Below are 22,176 nucleotides of genomic sequence, written 5' to 3' on the forward strand. Positions count from 1 at the left end.
ATCTTAATTAACCCCAATTGCAGACCAATAGTTGCAAAATATGTTTCACCCAGATGAAAATGACACTCATTCTCTTCTCCAAGGCTTCTCTAGCTCTGTTTTTTATTTTCATGAAAGGTATGGACTACCCAAGCATTTTCAAGAAGAAACAAGATGATCTTTATCTAACTTAACTGAAAACACCTACTTTTCCTTTTCTTTTTCTGTGTTACAACAAAGCAGTTTATTTGTGATCAGTGTTTGAGACTCTATACATCCTTCACAAATTTAATTTTACATGAACTGATATTCCTCTTAAAACTTAAACTTTGAACTGCTAGACTTATTTCCCCAGAACAGAAGGGCTGGTATAAGTTATCTTCCAGAAATGAGGTACCGTTTCACAGAACTAGTTTCTTTTTTGTTTGTTTTCTAGTTTTAGAGAACTAAATTTTCATTTGTTAAAATCAAAAAGTAGGAAAAGATGTTCTTTACAAATAATTTTGATCAAGTATGTGTTCAAAGAAAGCAGGATAAAAAGGCTTTTTCGCTAACAGTCTGTATGTACTGGGTTGTTGTCGGAATAGGAATTAGCTTCTGTCATTTGCTAACAGAATGAGTAGGGGGGAACGGGATATGTTGGGAATTTCATAACGGGTAACAGAACCATTCTCTTGGGTAAACCATAGGCATGGGCAGCTGTGCTGTAACCATAGGGTGTTTCGTAGCCTAGAGCCATGTATGTAGCCAGGAGCAGCTGTGGCCCCAACAAAAGCCCCCCCTTGTTAGAGTTCCTCTTCCTCTGCCCTGAACAGCTTGGACTGCTGCGGACACAGCTGTATTCACAACACCCTTTGCCTGAGGGATAATCTTCTTTTTCTTATTATTTGCTGCATTGGGTCTAGAAAACAGCTTCTCCAGGGCAGCTAAAGCTGCGCTTGCTTTGCCACTTTCTTATTTGGACCTGCACCTCTGAATTTTTGTCCATCCACTTCTACCTCCATCACAAAGCGTTTGTCGTGGCTTCCACCAGTCTCCGAGATGAGTTCATACTTGAGACCTCTTCTTTTTTCATTGAGCTCCATTACAGGATTTTTGCCACTTGCTGTGAGGTTAGGGCCCTGAGTTCTTACCTCTAAGGTACTGGAGATTTCAGTTGTAGAATTTCCAGTATTATTGCTTGAGTTTGAAGACAGTGTTTCATTTTTGCCTTCGTTATCTGACTTTTCATCAGAACTCATACATTCAATATCTGCATCAAAGTCCATTGGGTGTCCCATTACCTTCACTGCTATGTGAAGCTTTGCTGTTTTCTTGGATGGTCCTGAGGCTTCATATGTTGTACCATCCACATCTACAGACATTGTGAAGACTGGGGCATGGACAGGGCCAGACTGAGATAAGAGCTTATACTGAAGCCCAGGCCTGATCTGATTCAGCCTCATTAGTGCATTCATAAGGTCTATCGCTTTACTGTCCAGAATTTTCCTTAAGTTTCATTTCATCTTCTTATTGGGATCTTTATCATCCCCTAATCCATCTTCAAATGGCCTCTTCAGAGCTGAAGACCCAGCACCTTCTTTATCAGTACCTGACCAGGAATATTTCTGAAAAGGCTTACTAGATGGAAGGGGCTCCATCTCCAGCACTTTATAAATCTGAACAAAGGCTGATAGTCTGAGTGCATGCTGTGCACTGTGGGTAATATCTTCTTTTTGCTGGATGGTCATATAGCTCAGAGCATTTGTTGGATCTTGCTCACAAGGATCATGAAGACCGGGACCCCCAGAAAGTAGAATTCCAGATGCCAAACACTCCATTACTCATCTCAAGGCCTCCCCAGCACCCAACGGTCTGTTACAAGTACCTATAGACTTTTCACATATAAGCTCTAGTGGCCATCCTTTTAATGGTGCCCATGTGGGGACTCTGTTGCACAAATCACAGAGAATGTGGAGGACAATTACACATGACTTTAATCCATTTGCCCTTGCCTGAAACCATTTGGCATGTCGAAGAGACACCAAACATTCAGGCATTTCTGCCTGTCCAATAAGTCTGGAGGATATTTCATCGCAACGTTTTCTCCGTCCTTCTCCAATTTGTCTATAATTAGAGGGGAATCACCTTCAAAGTTAGTGTGGGTTCTTTTCTTTCCAAATTATAATAGATGCCTCATCTACACATTGTTTCACTTGATATTTCTCTTTTGTGAGTTTCTGAATCTGAAAAGGAAGATTATCTTTGACTGTACTTAACAGGGTCTCTGTGGGTTTGTCTTTGCACATTAAAACCAGCTCCAAGTCCATATCATCTTTAATCAGCAAGCCTTTGGCAACCAGGCCAATCCTCATTACACCACACAATGTCCGACCACCTTGATCCTTGGAATAGGTATCTACGGCCTCTTCCTTCTTTACTTCTGCCTCACCCTCTGCTTTTGTACCTTTATTTGTTTCATCCAGCCAATCTGAGACATGTTTAAGAGCACACTCAACAGTAGACACCATATTCTGAACAGCTTCAAGTTCCTCTGGAGATGGATAAATTGTCAAATGTTTCACCATAACATGGCGATCATCATTGGCAAAAGATCTGATAGATCTCATGGTTTTCTATAGTAGTTTAGCTGCTTCTTCCAATCCTTTCCCCTCTTTCTTGTTGTCTTCACTAGACACTGCTTTGTGTAACAGTACCTCCGCATAAGCCTGAGTCCCCTGATGGCTCAGAGTCAATATGGCAAAGATATCTGAAGGCTTGTTCTCTAGAGTACACCACACTGCCGCTCTCTGCCCTCGCCAGGTCCCTGCTCCCGCTCCACCGCTGCCGCCTCCTCGTCAGCCTGCTTTATCGGCTCTTCAGCCCCGCCAGGGGGCGGCGGCTGCTGCCCTGGTGTCTCTCGAGGCTCCAGTCTCCCTTTTACTTTTTTGTTTGTACCTTGCTTAAGGTTAGCATTTATATGATTGAACAAAAGAACAATTTTTTAGCAGTGTCTATGTCATACATATTCTAGATTATTGACATACATTGGTAAACAAGAGAAAGTTGCTTCTCTAAATTTATTTTTATTTTATACTTAAGAAGGTAAAGGGACAACAAATATATATTGTTCAGTCACACAGTTGTGTCTGTCTCGTTGGAACCCCATGGACAGCACACCATGCTTCCCTTTCCTTCACCATCTTCTTGAGCTTGCTTAAACTCATGTCCACTGAGCCAGTGATACCATAAAACCATCTCATCCTCAGTCATCCCTTTCTCCTCCTGCCTCAGTCTTTCCCAGCATCAGGGTATTTTCCAATGACTCAACTCTTTCCATCAAGTGACCTAAGTCTTGGAGATTCAGCTTCAGCTTCAGTCCTTCCAATGAATATTCAGGGTGGATTTTCTTTAACATTGACTGGTCTGATCTCCTTGCTGTCCAAGGGACTCTCAAGAGTCTTCTCCAGCACCACAGTTCAAAGGCATCAATTCTTTGGCACTCAGCCTTTTTTGTTGCCCGCTCTCACAATCATACATGACTACTGGAAAAACCATAGCTTTGACTATACAGACCTTTGTAGGCAAAGTAATGCCTCATCTTTTTAATATGCTATCTACGTTTGGTGTTGCTTTTCTTCCAAGGAGCAATAAACGTAATTTCAGAAAATAGATGCTGGGAAGATAATAACAGTGTGTCAGTGGAAAAAGATAACTGCATAGACTGAATAAGAGGCCTTTCTAGGGGGAAATAATGCTTAAACCTCATGTATATATTAGAAAGAACAGTCTAATTTAAAAGTCTCAGAAAAAGCATCTTAAATAGAAACCATAGCATGTGCAAAGGTCCTGAGGTGGTGGCAAGCTTCACATGTTTGACTAATGAAAATAGCTTTCATTGCCTGAATGATGACTAATTTAAGAATGCTTAGTTTATAACCCCTTGAAGCAGTAAAAATTTAAAACAAAATCAAGCAGCAATGAGTGGAATAAGAAAGCAAAATTCCCTTTTGCCTATGTACTAACTCATTAGCCTCATTTGAGGGCTTCCCTGGTGGCTCAGTGTTACGCAATCCACCTGCCAATGCAGAAGAAGAGGGTTGGAAATATCCTCTGGAGAAGAAATGGCAACCCACTTCAGTAATCTAGCCTGGAAAATCCTATGGACATAGGAGCCTGGTGGTTTACTGTCCACGGGGTCCTAAAAATTAGACTTAGAACCTAAACAACAAAAAGACTCATGTGAATTTTATAGTTCAGGAGCATTTTCAGAGTAAAGGAATATTGGTAAGACATTTTGCGTTGAAGTTAATCAGAGTAATGAAATTATTTTACTGAACTGTTTTATTTATTATGTTTTAACACCAAACTATCCATTACTTCAATAAACTACTATTTCTAATAAGTTATTAGAATGACAGAAATAATCCATTTGTGACCTATATATTTTAATTATTATAATGATGTGCTCAATATAAAATTTGATGATTTGGGAGATAATTTTGTAGTCAACAACTTGATTAGCAAGTCAAAGTGATTTCCCCAACCCTATCTTATCTTTAATAATAGATATACAAAATATTTTTACTGTTCTTTGACAACCTTTAGTTTTCTAATTGTAATATTGTAAGCATATACAAAAAAGAATGTACCTGACAACCAGTTATCACTTCTTAAAAAAAGAAAATTAACAATTTCCCAGATATCCTTTAGGCATCTTTTCTTGGAAAAGAGAATAATATAAAACCAAACTACTCCTCTGCCCATTGTTGCATCATTTTCCTAATCTTCCTCCTTAGAAGTCACCAATATCCTGAGATTGCTGGACATGTTTTTATACCCTTACCACATACATTATATCTGTAACACCATAGTATTGGTTTTCTGTTTTTATTTGTTGAAGGAATATTTAATATAATGCTATATTAGTTTTGGGCTTCCCTAAGGCAATGGCACCCCACTCCAGTACTCTTGCCTGGAAAATCCCATGGACAGAGGAGCCTGGTAGGCTGCAGTCCATGGGATCGCCAAGAGTCAGACACGACTGAGTGACTTCACTTTCACTTTTCACTTTCATGCTTTGGAGAAGGAAATGGCAACCCACTCCGATATTCTTGCCTGGAGAATTCCAGGGATGGGGGAGCCTGGTGGGCTGCTGTCTATGGGGTTGCACAGAGTCAGACACGACTGAAGCGACTTAGCAGCAGCAGCAGCAGCAGCAGCAGCAAATAGCTGTTATTAAAGGATCTGCCTGCAATGCAGGAGTCCCTGGTTTGATTGCTGAGTCAGGAAGATCTGCTGGAGAAGGGATAGGCTGCCCACTCCAGTATCCTTGGGCTTCCATTGTGACTCAGCTGGTAAATAATCCATGTGCAATACTGGAGACCTGGAATTGATCCTTGATTTAGGAAGATCCCCTGGAGAAGTGAAGGCTAACCACTCCAGTATTCTGGCCTGGAGAATTCCATGGACTATATAGTTCATGGGGTCACAAAGAGTTGGATACAACTGAGTGACCATTGACTACTGACTATATGTTAGTTTCAGGTAAACAACATGATGATTCACTGTTTATTGAAAAATGGCCACAATAATAATATTCGTTAAAATCTGTCACCATACATAGTTAAATTTTTTTTCTATATTCCCTTGTGATGAGAACTTTTAAGATTTTCTCTTAGGAACTTTTGAATATTCAGTACAGTATTATTGTCTAGCATGGACACCATGCTGCCATATTGTACTTTATATCCTATGACTTAATTGTTTTATAACTGGAAATTTCTACCTTTGACCCCTTTTACCCTTTCTATTCCACAAAACACTCCCCCTCCACTCAAAACCACCAGTCTGTTCTCTGTATCAATCTTCTTGCTTTGTTTTTAACTTTCTTCATATAAATGAAAGAACATAGTAATTGTCTTTCTCTGTCTGACTTACTTCACTCAATGTAATGCCCTTAAGGTCCATTCATGATGTTGCAAAGGGCAAGACTCTATTCTTTATATAGCTGAATAGTATTCCATTGTGCATATACACTACACTTCGTTTATCAATCCACCTAGCAATGAACACCTGTTTCTGAATCTTGGCTTTTAAATAATGTTACAGTTAAGATTAGGATGCATATTTCTCTTAGAATAACATGTTCTTACAGAGAGAGAGGGTGGGATGATTTGGGAGAATGGCATTGAAACATGTATAATATCATATATGAAATGAATCGCCAGTCCAGGTTCGATGCATGATACTGGATGCTTGGGGCTGATGCACTGAGACGACCCAGAGGGATGGTACGGGGAGGGAGGAAGGAGAGGGGTTCAGGATGGGGAACACGTGCATACCTGTGGCGGATTCATGTTAATGTATGGCAAAACCAATACAATATTGTAAAGTAATTAACCTCCAATTAAAATAAATAAATTTATATTTAAAAAAGAATGGCCTTCAAGCTAAAACCTGAAAGAAAAAAAGATAAGTTGGTTTATAATGTGTTATTCAGTGTGTATAGTGTTACAGAATTGCTTTTGACACTGAGATTTTCCTTTTTGTTATGGATTTTGTTATTGAGGTGTATTTCCATGTAACATTAATTTCAGGTATATAGCATAATGAGAGCTTCTCTGTTGGCTCAAATGGTAAAGAACCTGCCTGCAATGCAAGAGACCCCGGTTCAATCCCTGTTTTGGGAAGATCCCCTGGAGAAGGAAATGGCAACCCACTCCAGTATTCTTGCATGGAGAATCCCATGGACAGAGGAACCTGGCAGACTATAGTCCATGGGATCACAAAGAGTTGGACATGACTGAGCGACTAACGCACACACACATATAGCATAATTATTCAATATTTGTACATTTGGTAAAATCACCACGAAAACTCTAGTTAAAATTCATCACCATATATAGTTACAAGTTTGTTTTTCTTGTGATGAGGATTTTTGAGATTAACCCCTTGGCAACTTTCAAGTATGCAATATGTTGTTATTAACTATAGTCACCATGCTGTACTTTCCTTCCTTATAATTTATTTTATAAATGGAAGCGTGTACCTTTTGACCCTCTTCACTTATTTTGCCCACCCTGCACTCTCCACCTCTGGCACCTCCAAACTGGTTTCTCTATCTATGAGCTTGATTTTTGCCTTTAAATTACACCTTGAAGTAAAATCATACAGTATTTGTTTTATGTGTTGTTTCTAATGTTAGTTCCAAAATACAGCACACAAGTAAATATAGAAGAAAAGTAAATAACAATTGGAGGAAGTCCAAAATGCATAAAAGCCTCTATTATGAATTCAGATATTTAGTTAGATATCATATTGCTTCTTTTCTCTTTAAAGAATTAAAAGTAATGTGCAAAGTACTATTGAATTACACTGTAACTAGAAACACTCTTAATTTTTCACAATTACATGTAAACTAAGCCCATTTTTTGGTGGCCAGTATTAGTATAACCTGTTCTTTAAAAGGCAAATTTATTTTGAGAGTGTTAGAGGTTATTTTTTTTTCATATTTGGCTGTTAACACTATCATATTTTCTGCCTCTAATAAAATCAGAAAACTTTCACTGAGCATCTCAAATATAGCTCTTTCCCCATTTGTCACATCTGTTTACTTACATTTTACTGCCATTGTTTTTAAGTAAAGTATGAAGAGTATATTATCATGTTTTAGTCACTGGGCATATTCCTTAAAAAAAGAAGACAAAATTAGATCTTTTAAGCTCACATTTCATTGAGACACATTGACTGTATCCCTGAGGTCATTGAGGATGTGAGGAGAGAGGGAGGTGGGGTAGGTCTAATATCGCTTATTGCAAAACTCTGTTAGAATCTTAGAAAGCATAGAGTCCAAAGCTCTGCATTTTCAAACATTTCTTTTTGTGCTTCATATTCAAGGCAGTCAGACAAATATATACAGACTTGGGAAAAAAACAAATTACAATTTATACTGTATTTAAACTTTCAGAATTTATCATCAGTTGATACAGTTTTTGTTACAAGATCCGTCCTGGCCAGATTTTTGATATTGGTTTTCTAGCATTAATCATCATCATTTTTGCATAGTTTATAAAATGCATAAACCTACTTTGAAAATGCAGTCAGTAAAAACAACTCCATTTTAAACTTGCCTCCAGTGAATCATGTAGCTATTTGAATATATTTTGAAAAAAATAAATAATTCATTTTAAACACTGTAAGAATAGCCTTTATGGTATTAAATATATTTCTATTAAAGTCTCAAGATATTAAAATATTGTAATTTCTATTATTAATTTTTTCATATAATGAAATTATAAATGTCTAAACTACTGTTCAAGGCACTTATATTTAAGGAAGTGAAAGTTTAGAGTTTATATTATTTATATTTATACACATTTATATAATTTACATTATATATTTATTACATATTATTTATATAAATCATATATTATTTATAATTATATTTTTGTGTTGGAACTTTTATACCAAATTAATTGTATCTACTTGACATCAACCCCTAAAATAGAAACCTCACAAATGATACATCCCCAAGTATAATTTTATTATATATATTATCAATTTTATTTTTTTAATGAGTAAAGATACTCAAGCAAAGACTCAGTTTTTTAAGCAGTTTAAATTTAGTAGAAAAACAAGTGTAAAATCAACTAAAAATTAAAGAAGATAAGTTTTCCCAACATTCTGACAAAAACTTAGAAATCATAAACCTATGAGGTAGCCTGGACAATGTATTGTCATTTTCTTGATATAGTTTAGGGTCAAAGCAAGGCCCTGCGGTTTGGACAGGATCATGTTGTGGGTACTTGGATTCAATATAGAGGAAGAAACTGGGTTTCACAGCTAAACTTAGGAGTCCATATTTCCAGGTTCTCAGGAATTACAAGGACCAAAAAGTACACAACTGTTAAGCAGAAAAAGTTAGTCTCAGTGATAAAGATAATGAATAGCAATCAGACTAATTTATAAAACTAATTATACATATAGAAAATATCTGTATTATATTTGTTAGGGATTCTATTATGTCTTATAAGACTTTGGGTTTGTAGATTTTATAATTTCTAAGATGTTTTCAGAGAAGTTACTCCAACTGGTTCTCACAGTAGTTCAGTGAATGCATTAAACTGAACACATTAGAATGTCTTTATTTTACAGTTATGCTGAAAGCTGAAAATCAGAATTGAACCGACTATTGTAAGACCACATGGCTGTAAGCATTCTGACCAGCAGAAGAACCAAGGTCTTCTGTTAACTGTTGTGCCTACAGGTATCTGAAAAGTCAAACAATAGAACTCGTAATTAAAAAAAAAAAAGACTCCTCCAAATTTATGTCTGTAAACAGGCAGATAAAATCACACAGAAATTGAAAAGATAAAATTTACTTCTTAATTATAATAAATGAAGTTGAGGTTGTTGACACATGCTGTTCTCAAAAGAAATAAAAGCTTGGCTGCTAAAACAGCCCCCGCTTAGAACAAGAAACAAAAGAATCAAGATAAATAGCAGTGACGAACCATTTTATTTGCCAATTTTTCTTGATAAAGTCAATTTGTCTCTTGCTCTTCAGTTTATCTGTATATGAAATGGGAAAAAATGTCATCAGACTTTCTGTTACATTCTAAATCAAATAGCTGACTTTCAACCATGGTGTTTTTATTTTATGAAGTCCAAAGATGATTTATCACTGCCACCTTTTGCACAGTGTGGTTTCTGAAATGGTAGAGCAAGTTTTAAGTGATGACCGATAATGCTTGTTTTCACAATAACCCATTAAAGGCATGGGTAAACAATAAATACGTTATTCTAGATTATTTTATAGGGTATAAAATATAATACTTTATAAGAAGACATAGGAAGTATCTCAAATAAATCACATGCGTGTTTATAACTCTCTGCTTTTACTTCATTGCCAATCTTTCCTTACCATGTATCTGTGAGCTTAACACAAAACTTTATGCTAAGTAACATTCCTACCCAGGGGAAACAGGGCATCTGTTTGTGGAGACAGATAAATGTACACGCAACGTTTACTCAGTGCTAAGAGGGTCAGCTTCATACTGCTTGTGGAATTTATAAGGCAGAAGTCTCTGTGACACATTCATAACTAAAGATATTTAGGAGGCAGAATGTCTAGGTCTACTAGAGAGAGGGAAATTCAGTGTCTTATCTAGAGGGTGCCTGTCTTTGCATGAACTAGTTCATTGTTATCTCTAATTTGCTTAAAGAAATATCTAGTCTTTGCCATTATATTGATTTCCTCTCTTTCTTTGCGTTGTTTTCTTAAGAAGGTTTTCCTGTCTCTCTTTGCTATCCTTTGGAACTCTGCATTCAGATGGGTATATCTTTCTTTTTCTCCTTTGCCTTTCACTTCTCTTCTTTTCTCAGCTATTTGTAAAGTCCTCCTCAGACAACCATTTTGCCTTTTCACATTTCTTTTTCTGGGGGATGGTTTTGATCACCACCTCCTGTATAATGTTACAACCTTCCATCCATAGTTCTTCAGGCACTGTGTCTATCAAATCTAATCCCGTGAATCTATTTGTCACTTTCACTACATAATCACAAGGATTTGATTTAGGTCATACCTGAATGGCCTAGTGGTTTCCCCTACTTTCTTCAATTTAAGTCTGAATTTTGAATCATAAAGGAGTTCATGATCTGAGCCACAGTCAGCTCCCAGTCTTGTTTTTGCTGACTGTGTGGAGCTTCTCCATCTTTGGCTGCAATGAATATAATCAATCTGATTTCAGTATTGGCCACCTGTTGATGTCCATTTATTGAATGATCTCTAGGGTTGTTGAAAGAGGGTGTTTTCTATTTCCAGTGCATTCTCTTGACATAGCTCTGTTACCTTTAGCTGTGCTTCATTTTCTACTTCAAGGCCAAACTTGCCTGTTGCTCCAGGTATCACTTGACTTCCTACTTTTGCAGTCCAGTCCCCTGTCATGAAAGGACATCTTTTCTCGGTGTTTTCTAGAGGGTCTTGTAGCTCTTCATAGAACTTTTCAAATTCCTCTTCTTCAACATCAGTGGTTGGGGGATAGAATTTATTTTCTTTGGCTCCAGATCACTGCAGACAGTGACTACAGCCATGAAATTAAAAGATGCTTGATCCTTGGAAGTAAAGCTATGACAAACCTGGAGAGCATATTAAAAAGCAGAGATATCACTTTGCAACAAAGGTCTGAATAGTCAAAGCAATGGTTTTTCCAGTAGTCATGTATGGATGGGAGAATTGGACCATAAGGAAGGCTGAGTGCTGAAAAATTGATAGTTTTGAACTGTGGTGCTGGGAAGACTCTTGAGAGTGCCTTGAACTGCAAGGAGATCAAACCAGTCAATCCCAAAGGAAATCAACCCTGAGTATTCATTGGAAGGACTGATGCTAAGCTTCAATACTTTGGCCACCTGAGGCAAAGAAGTGACTGGAAAAGATCCTGATGCTGGGAAAAATGAAGGCAGGAGAAGGGGATGATGGAGGATAAGATGGTTAGATGTTATCACCAATTCAATGGACATGACTTTGAGCAAACTCTGGGAGATAGTGAAGGACAGGGAAGCCTGGTTTGCTGCAGTCCATGGCGTCACAAGGAGTGGGACACAACTGAGCCACCGAAGAACAACAGAGCAGGACAAGACTGAGTGACTGCACAAGGACAACAACCAGAGAGTGACACCAAAACAGTGTCTGGGAGTCACAAATAACGAGTGCATTTGCATTACTGGAAAGTTATCTAAAGCAATGACCAGGATGATTTTCAGCTAAATGAAATATTAGACAAGTTGTTAAAATTTGAGGTTAGATTACTCACCAGCAAAATGTGGTATTTGTCAATGCCCACTGTGGCCTGGCAGGCTACAGTCCATGGCGTTGCAAAGAGCTGGACACGACTGAGTGACTAACTGTTGCTCAGTCAAAAATATTTCTTCTTTGTGTTTCACATTTGGAGTGTGGTTCTTTAGGTTTTCTGTAACTTAACATAATAAGTAAATGGAGATACTGCAAAGAATTTGTTCCTACTCCATGAAGGCCTGCTCACAGTCCGCCAACAACACAGCTAATTTCTGATATGCAAACCACAAAAAGTTCTTTATCATTAATAAGACAAGTACTTGAGTTATTCTAAAATTTAAAAACATAAAAATGGTAAATATTGTGGCTTCCGGTTTCTTTTTCTTTTTGGTGTTTGTTGGGCAGGGATTTTTGTTTAATATCATGGTACTAAGTAATATTTCCTTTTAATGTAATTCAATAAATATTTTATGAAAAAAAACTGACCTATAATATTTATAAATTGACTCAAGATATCTTAGGAAAAATCCATAAAGGGAAAAATCTCATAAAAACTGATAGCTCAAGTAACTGTTGACTAATGGGCCAAAATATAATTTTTGAAAATTTAGATTAAAGGTGTGAATTATATTACATATACATAAATTTATAAGATTTAAATGAACAATAGCTTTGATCAGTTGCGCATTATCTTCCACAAAATGTGCTTAACTATTATTTTATAGTTTAAAGGGTTTGATCTCAGTATTCTGTCTAATTTCAACATATTTCAATGATTTTGAATGTCTCAATGTGTAAGATATTTCTTTTTGTAATAAGTGTTTTTAAGTAAATAGGAAAACAATTCCTTTTGACAGTCATTTCCATGCCAATTAAGACTCACTTGGTTAAATCTAGGAACAAATAAGTCCTCTCCCTTTAGCTTAAAAACAGGATGGTAGAGACATCTTCTCATACTGACATCATACTCACCTCATACTGACATCAAAGGTTAATAATACTCTGCCATCTCATTGATGTCTGTAAGGCAGCTGCTGTGTTGGTGTGGGGTAGCAATTAAGAGAATCAACCCTAAACCTCGTTTCTGGGTTCAAGTGCTAGCTCCATGTCTTCCATGCTGTATGAGGCAAAGTGAAGTTACTCAGTCATGTCTGACTCTTTGTGACCCCATGAACAGTAGCCTGCCAGGCTCCTCCATCCATGGGATTTTCCAGGCAAAATTTCTTGAGTGGGTTGCCATTTATTTCTCCAGAGGATCTTTCTAATCCAGGGATCAAACCCAGATCTCCCATACTATAGGCAGGCTCTTTACCATCTGAGCCACCAGGGAAACCTATATGACTTCAGGGAATTTACTTAGTCCCTCTGGGCCTCAGAATTCTCAAATTTATAGGGGAAATAACAGCATCTTCATCACTGTAAAATTATGGTGAAACTAAAAACTGAAAAATGGCTCAGTTATGTCTGGCTCTTTGTGACCCCATGGACTGTAGCCCACCAGGCTCCACCAGGGATTTCCCAGGCAAGAATACTAGAGGGAAGTTGTCATTTCCTTCTCCAAGGTATCTTCCTGACCCAGGGATTGAATCAGGTCTCCTACCTCAGAAGCAGATTCTTTACCGTCTGAGCTAACAGGGAAGTTCAAGATGATGTGAATAGCCAGCTCATTGAAAAAGACCCTGATTCTGGGAAAGAGTGAAGATATAAAGAAAAGAGGGTGGCAGAGGATAGGATGGTTGTATAATATCACCGATTCCATGGACATGATCTTGAGCAAACTCTGGGCCATAGTGAGGGACAGGGAAGCCTGGAATGCTGCAGTCTATAGGGTCACAATTGAACACAACTTAGTGAATGAAGGTCAACAACAGTAGATTCAGAACAGTGCTTGGCATGCATCGAGTGCCATGAAAATGCTGATAACTCTCCCAGTTTCCAGACAACATGAAGATATAAATCATGAAATGATCTCTCAGATGTAGAATTTTCTGTTGTTCACATCACACTATAAAAGCAAGGATAAGTGGTGCACTGGTTTTTAAGGGAAGATTTTGTTTAGCAGTCAGATGAGTACTTACTAAAGCAACGCTATAGTTAATTTACCATTTTTTATAAGATGAATGTGGATAGGTCATTTTGGAATTTTAATTCTATGGTTATATATTTTGCTAATATTCTAATTTTTGGCCTCAAATATAAGGCCAAATTTGCTACATATTCTTTTTAATAAATTTATTAATACAGGCTTCCCTGGTAGCTCAGACAGTAAAGAGTCTGCCTGCATTGTGGGAGACCCAGGTTCTATCCCTGGGTTGGGAAGATCCCCTGGAGAAGGAAATGACTACCCACTCCACTATTCTTGCCTGGAGAATACCATGAACAGAGGAGCCTGGTGGGCTATAGTCCACGGGGTCGTAAAGCGTCAGACACAACTGAGTGACTTCACTTTTCTTTCTTATCAACACAAGAGAAAGTAATTTCATCATTCTTACTAGACTGGTAATGCTTGGCAAATTTATTTCCAAGTATTTTCTTGAGTGTACATCTAATTATTCGCATAAGTTCACTTAAGGAAACCTGTCTTTAAGTATCATTACTCATAAATCTAAAATGAAGATAAACATGCAGTCAACACCACTATCTGTCAATGATAGAATTATTGCTCTGATGCTTTTGTCAATATCAATACACATTCTGTGAGTCTTAGTTAAAGGTAGTTATATTGTTTTTTAAATTAATATTTTATCTATAAAAAATTATTTTCATATTATCAGTATTTACTGTTTTTCTAGCTTTATTGAAATATATTGACACAACATTATGTAATTTTAATTATGCAAGGTGTTGATTTGATCGATGAATATATGACAAATGATTGCCCCAGAGATTTATCTAACACCTAAATCATAGCACATCCATCACATTTCTTGCTTGTGGTAGGAACATTCAAACCTGTGCTGTGAGATAATTATACATGGCCTTTATTATGCTGAGGCACATTCTATGTTTATTCAATTGATTGAGAGATTTTTTTATCACAAAAATATATTGAATTTTGTCAAATGCTTTTTCTGCATATGGTTACCATATGATTTTTATCTTTCATTCTGTTAGCATGGTATATCAAATTAATCTTGCAGATGTTGAAACAGCCTTGCATCCTTGAAGTAAATTCCACTTGATTATGATGCATAATCCTTTTAATGTACTGTTGAATTTGGATTGCTAATATTTTGTCGAGGATTTTTGTGCCCGTGTTCATCAGACATATTGGCCTATAATCTTATTTTCTTTTTAGTGCCCTTGACTAGTTTTGGTTTTAGGGTAATGCTGGCTTTATAAAATGATTTTGGAAGAGTTCTTGACTCTTTTATTTTTTGGAAGAATTTCAGAAGTGTTGGTATTAATTTTTCTTTAAATGTGCGTTAGAATTCACCAATGAAGCTATCTGGACCCAGGTGTTTTGTTCATTTACTTGTAAAATACTTTTTTTTGTTTTTTTTGATGACTGATTCAGTACTCTTACTAGTAATGTATGTGTTTAGATTTTCAGTTTTTTATGACTCAGTCTTGGTAGGTTGTATGTTTCTAAAAATTTATCAGTTTCTTCAAGGTTGTCTAGTTTGCTACTATATGATTGTTCATAGTAGTCTCTTTTGATTCATTCTTTGTATTTGTATAGTATCAAGTTCTCTTCTTTCATTTGCATTTTTGCTTACCTGAAACTTCTTTTTATTCTTGGTTACCGTGGTTAAAAGTTTGTCTATTTTTATTTAAAAAAAAATTGTTTGCTCAATACATGTTATTTAATCTCCATGAGCATGTGATTTTTCCAGTTTCTGCCTGTGATTAATTTCTAATTTCATACTGTTGTGATTGAAAAAGATGCTTGATGTGATTTCCTTCTTCTTACATTTGCTAAGACTTGCTTTGTAACCTAACATATGATCTTCCCTGATGAATGTCCCATGGGTTCTTGTGAAGAATGTGTATTCTACTGCTATTGGTTGGAACTTTCTGTAAATATTCATAAAGTCTATCTGTTTAAATGTGTCAGTTCCATCTTTTCATATTGAATTTCTATTTGGATGATATATCCATTATTTAAACTGAAGCACTGAAGTCTCCTACTATTGTTGTATTTGCTATTTCTCCCTTCAGTTCTATAAATGTTTCTTAATGTATTTTTGTGCTCGGGCTTTGGGTTCTATTTGTATATTTTCATCAGACTTTTGATATTATGTTAATTTTGCTAAAGTTATTTTACTTTAGCAATTCATTATAGGACTACTTCAGTGCTGTCTAAGGCATGGTGTTGAGGGAGATATACAGGTAAATCTTCACAGGATGTTCTCATCCACAAAATATTTAATTTCATTTAATGAGAAAATTATTATCAAATTCAAACTGATCCAAATACATTATACCCCTAAGACTTTGTAGTATTTTCTTTTAGAACTATTTTTAATATTTTTAAACATTATATAAATAATATTTGAATTATTTTCATTTATACAGAAATGAACACCGAGTAGAATATAACTCCCTGTTAAATGATATGTTTAAGTAGACAGCCAAAGTAATTTTACCTTATTCTAAAAAGGATAATTTAATTTTTAAAGTAACATCCCTTCTTTTTTGCTTCAAAACTAATGCATTTTGCTAAATAATGCATTACTTGCTATACTGAGTTCATATTTCTTTCATGCAAATTTTATAATTTTTCAAAACGTTGCAGTTAATATGAATAATGTTATATCACGGCAGATGGTGATTGCAGCCATGAAATTAAAAGCTGCTTACTCCTTGGTAGGAAAGTTATGACCAACCTAGATAGCATATTGAAAAGCAGAGACATTACTTTGCCAACAAAGGTCCGTCTAGTCAGGGCTATGGTTTTTCCAGTGGTCATGTATGGATGTGAGAGTTGGACTGTGAAGAAAGCTGAGCGCCAAAGAATTGATGCTTTTGAGCTGTGGTGTTGGAGAAGACTCTTGAGAGTCCCTTGGACTACAGGGAGATCCAACCAGTCCATTCTGAAGAAGATCAGTCCTGGGATTTCTTTGGAAAAAATGATGCTAAGGCTGAAGCTCCAGTACTTTGGCCACCTCATGCAAAGAGTTGACTCATTGGAAAAGACTCTGATGGTGGAAAGAATTGGGGGCAGGAGGAGAAGGGGACAACAGAGGATGAGATGGCTGGATGGCATTACTGACTTGATGGATGTGAGTTTGAGTGAACTCCTGGAGTTGGTGATGGACAGGGAGTCCTGGCGTGCTGCAATTCATGGGGTTGCAGAGTCAGACATGACTGAGCGACTGAACTGAACTGAACTGATGGCATAAACTGGTAGATTTGATAACTAAGTAGATATTAGTTAAGGATACCAACTGCAATATTTATTCATTTTCTTTTAATTGTAAGTTGCAGGTTTTATGAGTCATGGCATCTGTCTAAATTCCTTCTGGGCCAGTTTAATATTTACAACTGCAGTCATTTTTTGAGATATAATAATGTTGATTCTGTAAACTAGATTTCTCTATCATATTCTCTAGTTATTAATAACATAATAATGTTGATACACTCAAAAGTTACAAGACTTAATTTCTCTAGTATCTGGTTTTTGTTGCAGTCTATTCTCTATAACCATATTTTGATTTGCTGTTTATAGTACGCTTAGATTCATACTATGTTCCTGTGATTAGCATAGGAACCATACATACGATCAAATATCATTGCAGTATGGAAAGAAATCTCTACCTTCTGTGTGAAAGTCAAAAGTTATGCCAAGAAAGTTTTAATAATAATTCTTCCCAAGAAGAAAATAAACTTTCTTCTTCATTATGAATGTGAAAGTATTAGTCACTCAGTGGGATCGGACTCTTTGCAACCCATGGGCTGTAGCCTGCCAAGCTCCTCTGTCCATGTAATTCTCTAGGCAAGAATACTGGAATGAGTCGCCATTCCCTTCTCTAGGGAATCCAGGGAATCATCTTCAACTAGGAGTTGAACCCGGGTCTCCTACATTGAGAGCAGATTCTATACTATCTGAGCCACCAGAGAAGCTTTCATTATGAGGTGTAAGAGATTGTTCTCCACTATGGTACTCATGTAATATGGGAGACCTGGGTTTGAACCCTGGGTTGGGAAGATCCCCTGGAGAAGGAAAAGGCTACCCACTCCAGTATTCTGGCCTGGAGAATTCCGTGGACTGTATAGTCCATAGGGTCGCAAAGAGTCAGACAGGACTGAGTGACTTTTACTTTCACGATACCCATAAATTAATTTATGCCACTAATTATCCTGAGGGTTAACATTCCTTAAGCAGTAAACTTAGGAAACATTGCATACCTATTTGCTTGTTCCGTTTAACTCATGCCTAAAAATAGTGTGAACACAAATATTATTTCGTGTGTGTGTGTGTATTTGTTACTCAGCTGCTTTTTGTTAGAACATATAGGTCTAATGTAATCAAGAATACCATTCGATGTATACTTATATTCATTTGGTACAGAATGTTAGTCTCTGACATTTGAGTGGTAGCTAAGGCATGTGTATTACAAACATCAACTTGAAAAAATAGCCTTATGGTTAACAGCCTTTTGATTTTGTTAAAGGTTTGTTAAAAGACACTTATTTCTTAAATAAATTTAGACCAGAGGTATAAAAATTTGTTTCTTCTATGTGGCCTTCAAAAATTCTATTTAAATGAAGAAAAAATCCCTAAAATATAAAACACTGAATTGTATTTATTTTAATTACATGTCCTTGGTAAGTATTTCTGAAATGTGTTCCCTATAAGCATTATGTTAATATTTTGATACTATTATAATTATAATAAGTTTAATCTGATGAATGACTTTTTCTTTTAATTCAGTGTTCAAATAATTTTAACAATATACCAATTTCAGAAAAGATTTCTTTCCATGTATGTTCAGACAATATTTAGAGGGTGTTAAACAATGAAAGGTAATATATGTTTAAAGATTGCTTAAAAATCTTGAAAGATTACACATATATTTTGTGTAAGTGAATGCGGTTTCAGCACACAGCATTCTAAATGCAAACATCAAATCTTTATCGTTTAAAAATAGCTAAAAAAAGAACATTCTCTACCCCAAATTGCAGCAGCAAATCAGGAAGATTGATTTAAGTTCCATATTCTCAAAGAATAGAATATTAGATTTGGTTGACTTGTGTTTCTATACATAGACCTAAATGATATCTATATGTAAAGGGCAGTCATATTATGGAAAAGTAATTCAATGTGTCAAATATCATTTTAAAACAGTGAAGTTATAGATGCTAAATTATATGAGAACTGTTTATTTAGAGTGTTTTGAAAGAGATGGGAATATCAGACCACCTGACCTGCCTCTTGAGAAACCTATATGCAGGTCAGGAAGCAACAGTTAGAACTGGACATGGAACAACAGACTGGTTCCAAATAGGAAAAGGAGTACATCAAGGCTGTATATTGTCACCCTGCTTATTTAACTTATATACAGAGTACATCATGAGAAATGCTGGGCTGGAAGAAGCACAAGCTGGAATCAAATTGCCAGGAGAAGTATCAAGCAGCTCAGATATGCAGATGACACCACCCTTATGGCAGAAAGTGAAGAGGAACTCAAAAGCCTCTTGATGAAAGTGAAAGTGGAGAGTGAAAAAGTTGGCTTAAAGCTCAACATTCAGAAAATGAAGATCATGGCATCTGGTCCCATCACTTCATGGGAAATAGATGGGGAAACAGTGGAAACAGTGTCAGAATTTATTTTTTGGAGGCTCCAAATTCACTGCAGATGGTGATTGCAGCCATGAAATTAAAAGCTGCTTACTCCTTGGAAGGAAAGTTATGACCAACCTAGATAGAATATTCAAAAGCAGAGACATTACTTTGCCAACAAAGGTCCGATTAGTCAAGGCTATGGTTTTTCCAGTGGTTATGGATGTGAGAGTTGGACTGTGAAGAAAGCTGAGCGCCAAAGAATTGATGCTTTTGAACAGTGGTGTTGGAGAAGACTTTTGAGAGTCCCTTGGACTGCAAGGAGATCCAACCAGTCCATTCTCAACGAAATTAGTCTTGAATATTCATTGGAAGGACTGATGCTAAAGGTGAAACTCCAAAACTTTGGCCACCTGATGTGAAGAACTGACCCACTGCAAAAGTCCCTGATGTTGGGAGAGATTGAAAGCAGGAGAAGGGGATGCCAGAGGTTGAGATGGCTGGATGGCATCACCGACTTGATGGACATGAGTTTGGGTAAACTCCGGGAATTGAGGATGGATAGGGAGGCATGGTATGCTGTGATTCATGGGGTTGCAAAGAGTCGGACACGACTGAGCGACTGAAGTGAACCGAACCTCAGTGCCTCAGAACAATATCTGGCTCAGAGCTTATAAACAAAAGTTTTTTAGTTTAGTAAAGATATTTGTTAGATGAATTCTCAGTGATTGAGTAAATTACTAAGCTTATAAAGAGAGTATATATTGATTCTTACATGAATTAATAGTTTGGATAAAGAAATATGTCTAAATTATAGAATGTTTATGTGAATTATTCCTAATAAACAATGCAAAAAGTATACAGAAGACAAAGTTTTTGGATCTTTCCAGAGGTCATGATAAATCTTTTAAATTCTTGAGGTTCTATGTGGGCCCAATGTTCATGATAGGAATTGATAAAGGATACAGCTGTAAATTATAATTTAATCCACATGTTCAATAAATGTTTCTTTTGCTTTTATTGTCTGAGCACTATGCTAAAAGTTGGGGATGCGGAAATAAACAAGACAATTTGAGTCTTTGTTCTCAAGAAGTTGACATTTTAGTCAGGGGTTGTCATGATGACATCTTTGGTCTACACAAGGAAACAAGGAAGCCAGTGGTATCCACTGCCTTATTGTTTGAGAATATGGAACTAAGTTACTTCCTTTACGCTCCTGATCTGTCTCAGAAGTTCTGGGTGAAGAATATTCTTTTCTTCATTTCCTTCAAAAGAGGACTGGAGAATACTTGTATGTGCTTAGCATTTGCTTCAGACAAAATGAATGGGGATCAAAACAAAAACATCAATAATAAAGTGAAAACTTATATCAAGACCAAAGAATATTTTTTAAGAAACACTTCATACATTCTTGTATGTGAAATTGCACATTTGTGAATTTAGAGCATATAGGAAGCTGTTGGACTCTAAATTTAGTAATAAAATGAAACTGTTCCTTTCTTCCAGACAATAGTGCCTATTGCTTATAAGGATCTCAGAAGCAGGAACTTAAACATTCCTGTCATTATTATAAGCAACCTTCTATATATCAGGTCAGGTGATAAAAATAAAAGTCTAAATGTCAATTCAATACTAACGGATTCTTTAAAAAAAAGAAAAACAAGAATCTTAAATGTTATCTCAATAAGGGATGCTCTGCATTGTTCTCTAAGTTCACTCGCTTCATTTCCTTCAGTCATAAGAACTACATCTCTGAAATAGCATTAGCTTAAAAAACAATGTGCTTTCTGAAAGTCATGTGTGGAGTTATTTCATTTACTTATAAGTGCACATTTAGCTTGACTGTCTGAGTATGGGTGCATATTACAAATACTTAGACTAAAACATAACATATACTTTCCTGCAACGGAAGGTTTCCAGGCATCTCTGCAGAACTCATCTCACTGGCCTATTGACAAAAAAAAAAAAATCTTTTCTAGACATGCTCTCTATTTGGCTTACACTCATATAAGCTGACTCCACAATAAAACCCAACTAAAAGAATAGATGTTTTTGGAATTCAGCATTTGAGAATTTAGAACTTAGTCTGTGTGGCTGCCAAACTTGAACGTGAGGATATTTTATAAGTGAAGAATGTTTTGTGCTTGAGTTTACCTGCCAATAAGTTTGAACTGATCCCAAGAGGGATTTTATATTTCTCATTGATAAGTCAAAAATGGGTCTTACATGTGCCTAAAATGATTATTCCCTCGTTCATTGTAGAGTAGTTGACTATGTCAAATAAAATCACAGTTTTGTTAAGTTATAGGGAAAAATAAACTAAAGTAAAGCAGGCTGTTTCCTGTGTTGGTTGTCTTTCACAGAATATAGATGATGGTGTTGCATTGGAGAGTGTTTTGGAACAAAGGTGTTATTATATATTTTCCTTGCCAAACTGCTATACTTGTAGTATCTTTGTAGGGACCCTCTCTTTTCCAAAGCTTTGACTCAGACACAGCCTTAGGTAGTCAAATTTGAAAAATGACCTTGCCATATCTGGCTTCAGTTGATTGGATTCAGTTAAGTACCTGACTCAAAGCAATCAATCCATAGAATATTTGATAAAATATAAAAAAAAGCTAGGAATGACTATTCAGTTCAGTTCAATCACTCAGTCATGTCCAACTCTTTGCAACTCCATGAATTGCAAAATGCCAGG

General features: G+C 36.3%; 1 pseudogene; it reads right to left on the minus strand.

Annotated features, from left to right (window-relative positions):
* Positions 1 to 586: 586 nt before the first annotated feature.
* Positions 587 to 2,588, minus strand: LOC128066027 (spermatid perinuclear RNA-binding protein-like; annotated as a pseudogene).
* Between the last annotated feature and the right edge of the window lie 19,588 nt (positions 2,589 to 22,176).

The sequence above is a fragment of the Budorcas taxicolor genome, chromosome 20 (assembly GCF_023091745.1).
Source record: "Budorcas taxicolor isolate Tak-1 chromosome 20, Takin1.1, whole genome shotgun sequence".
Taxonomy (NCBI): Eukaryota; Metazoa; Chordata; class Mammalia; order Artiodactyla; family Bovidae; genus Budorcas; species Budorcas taxicolor.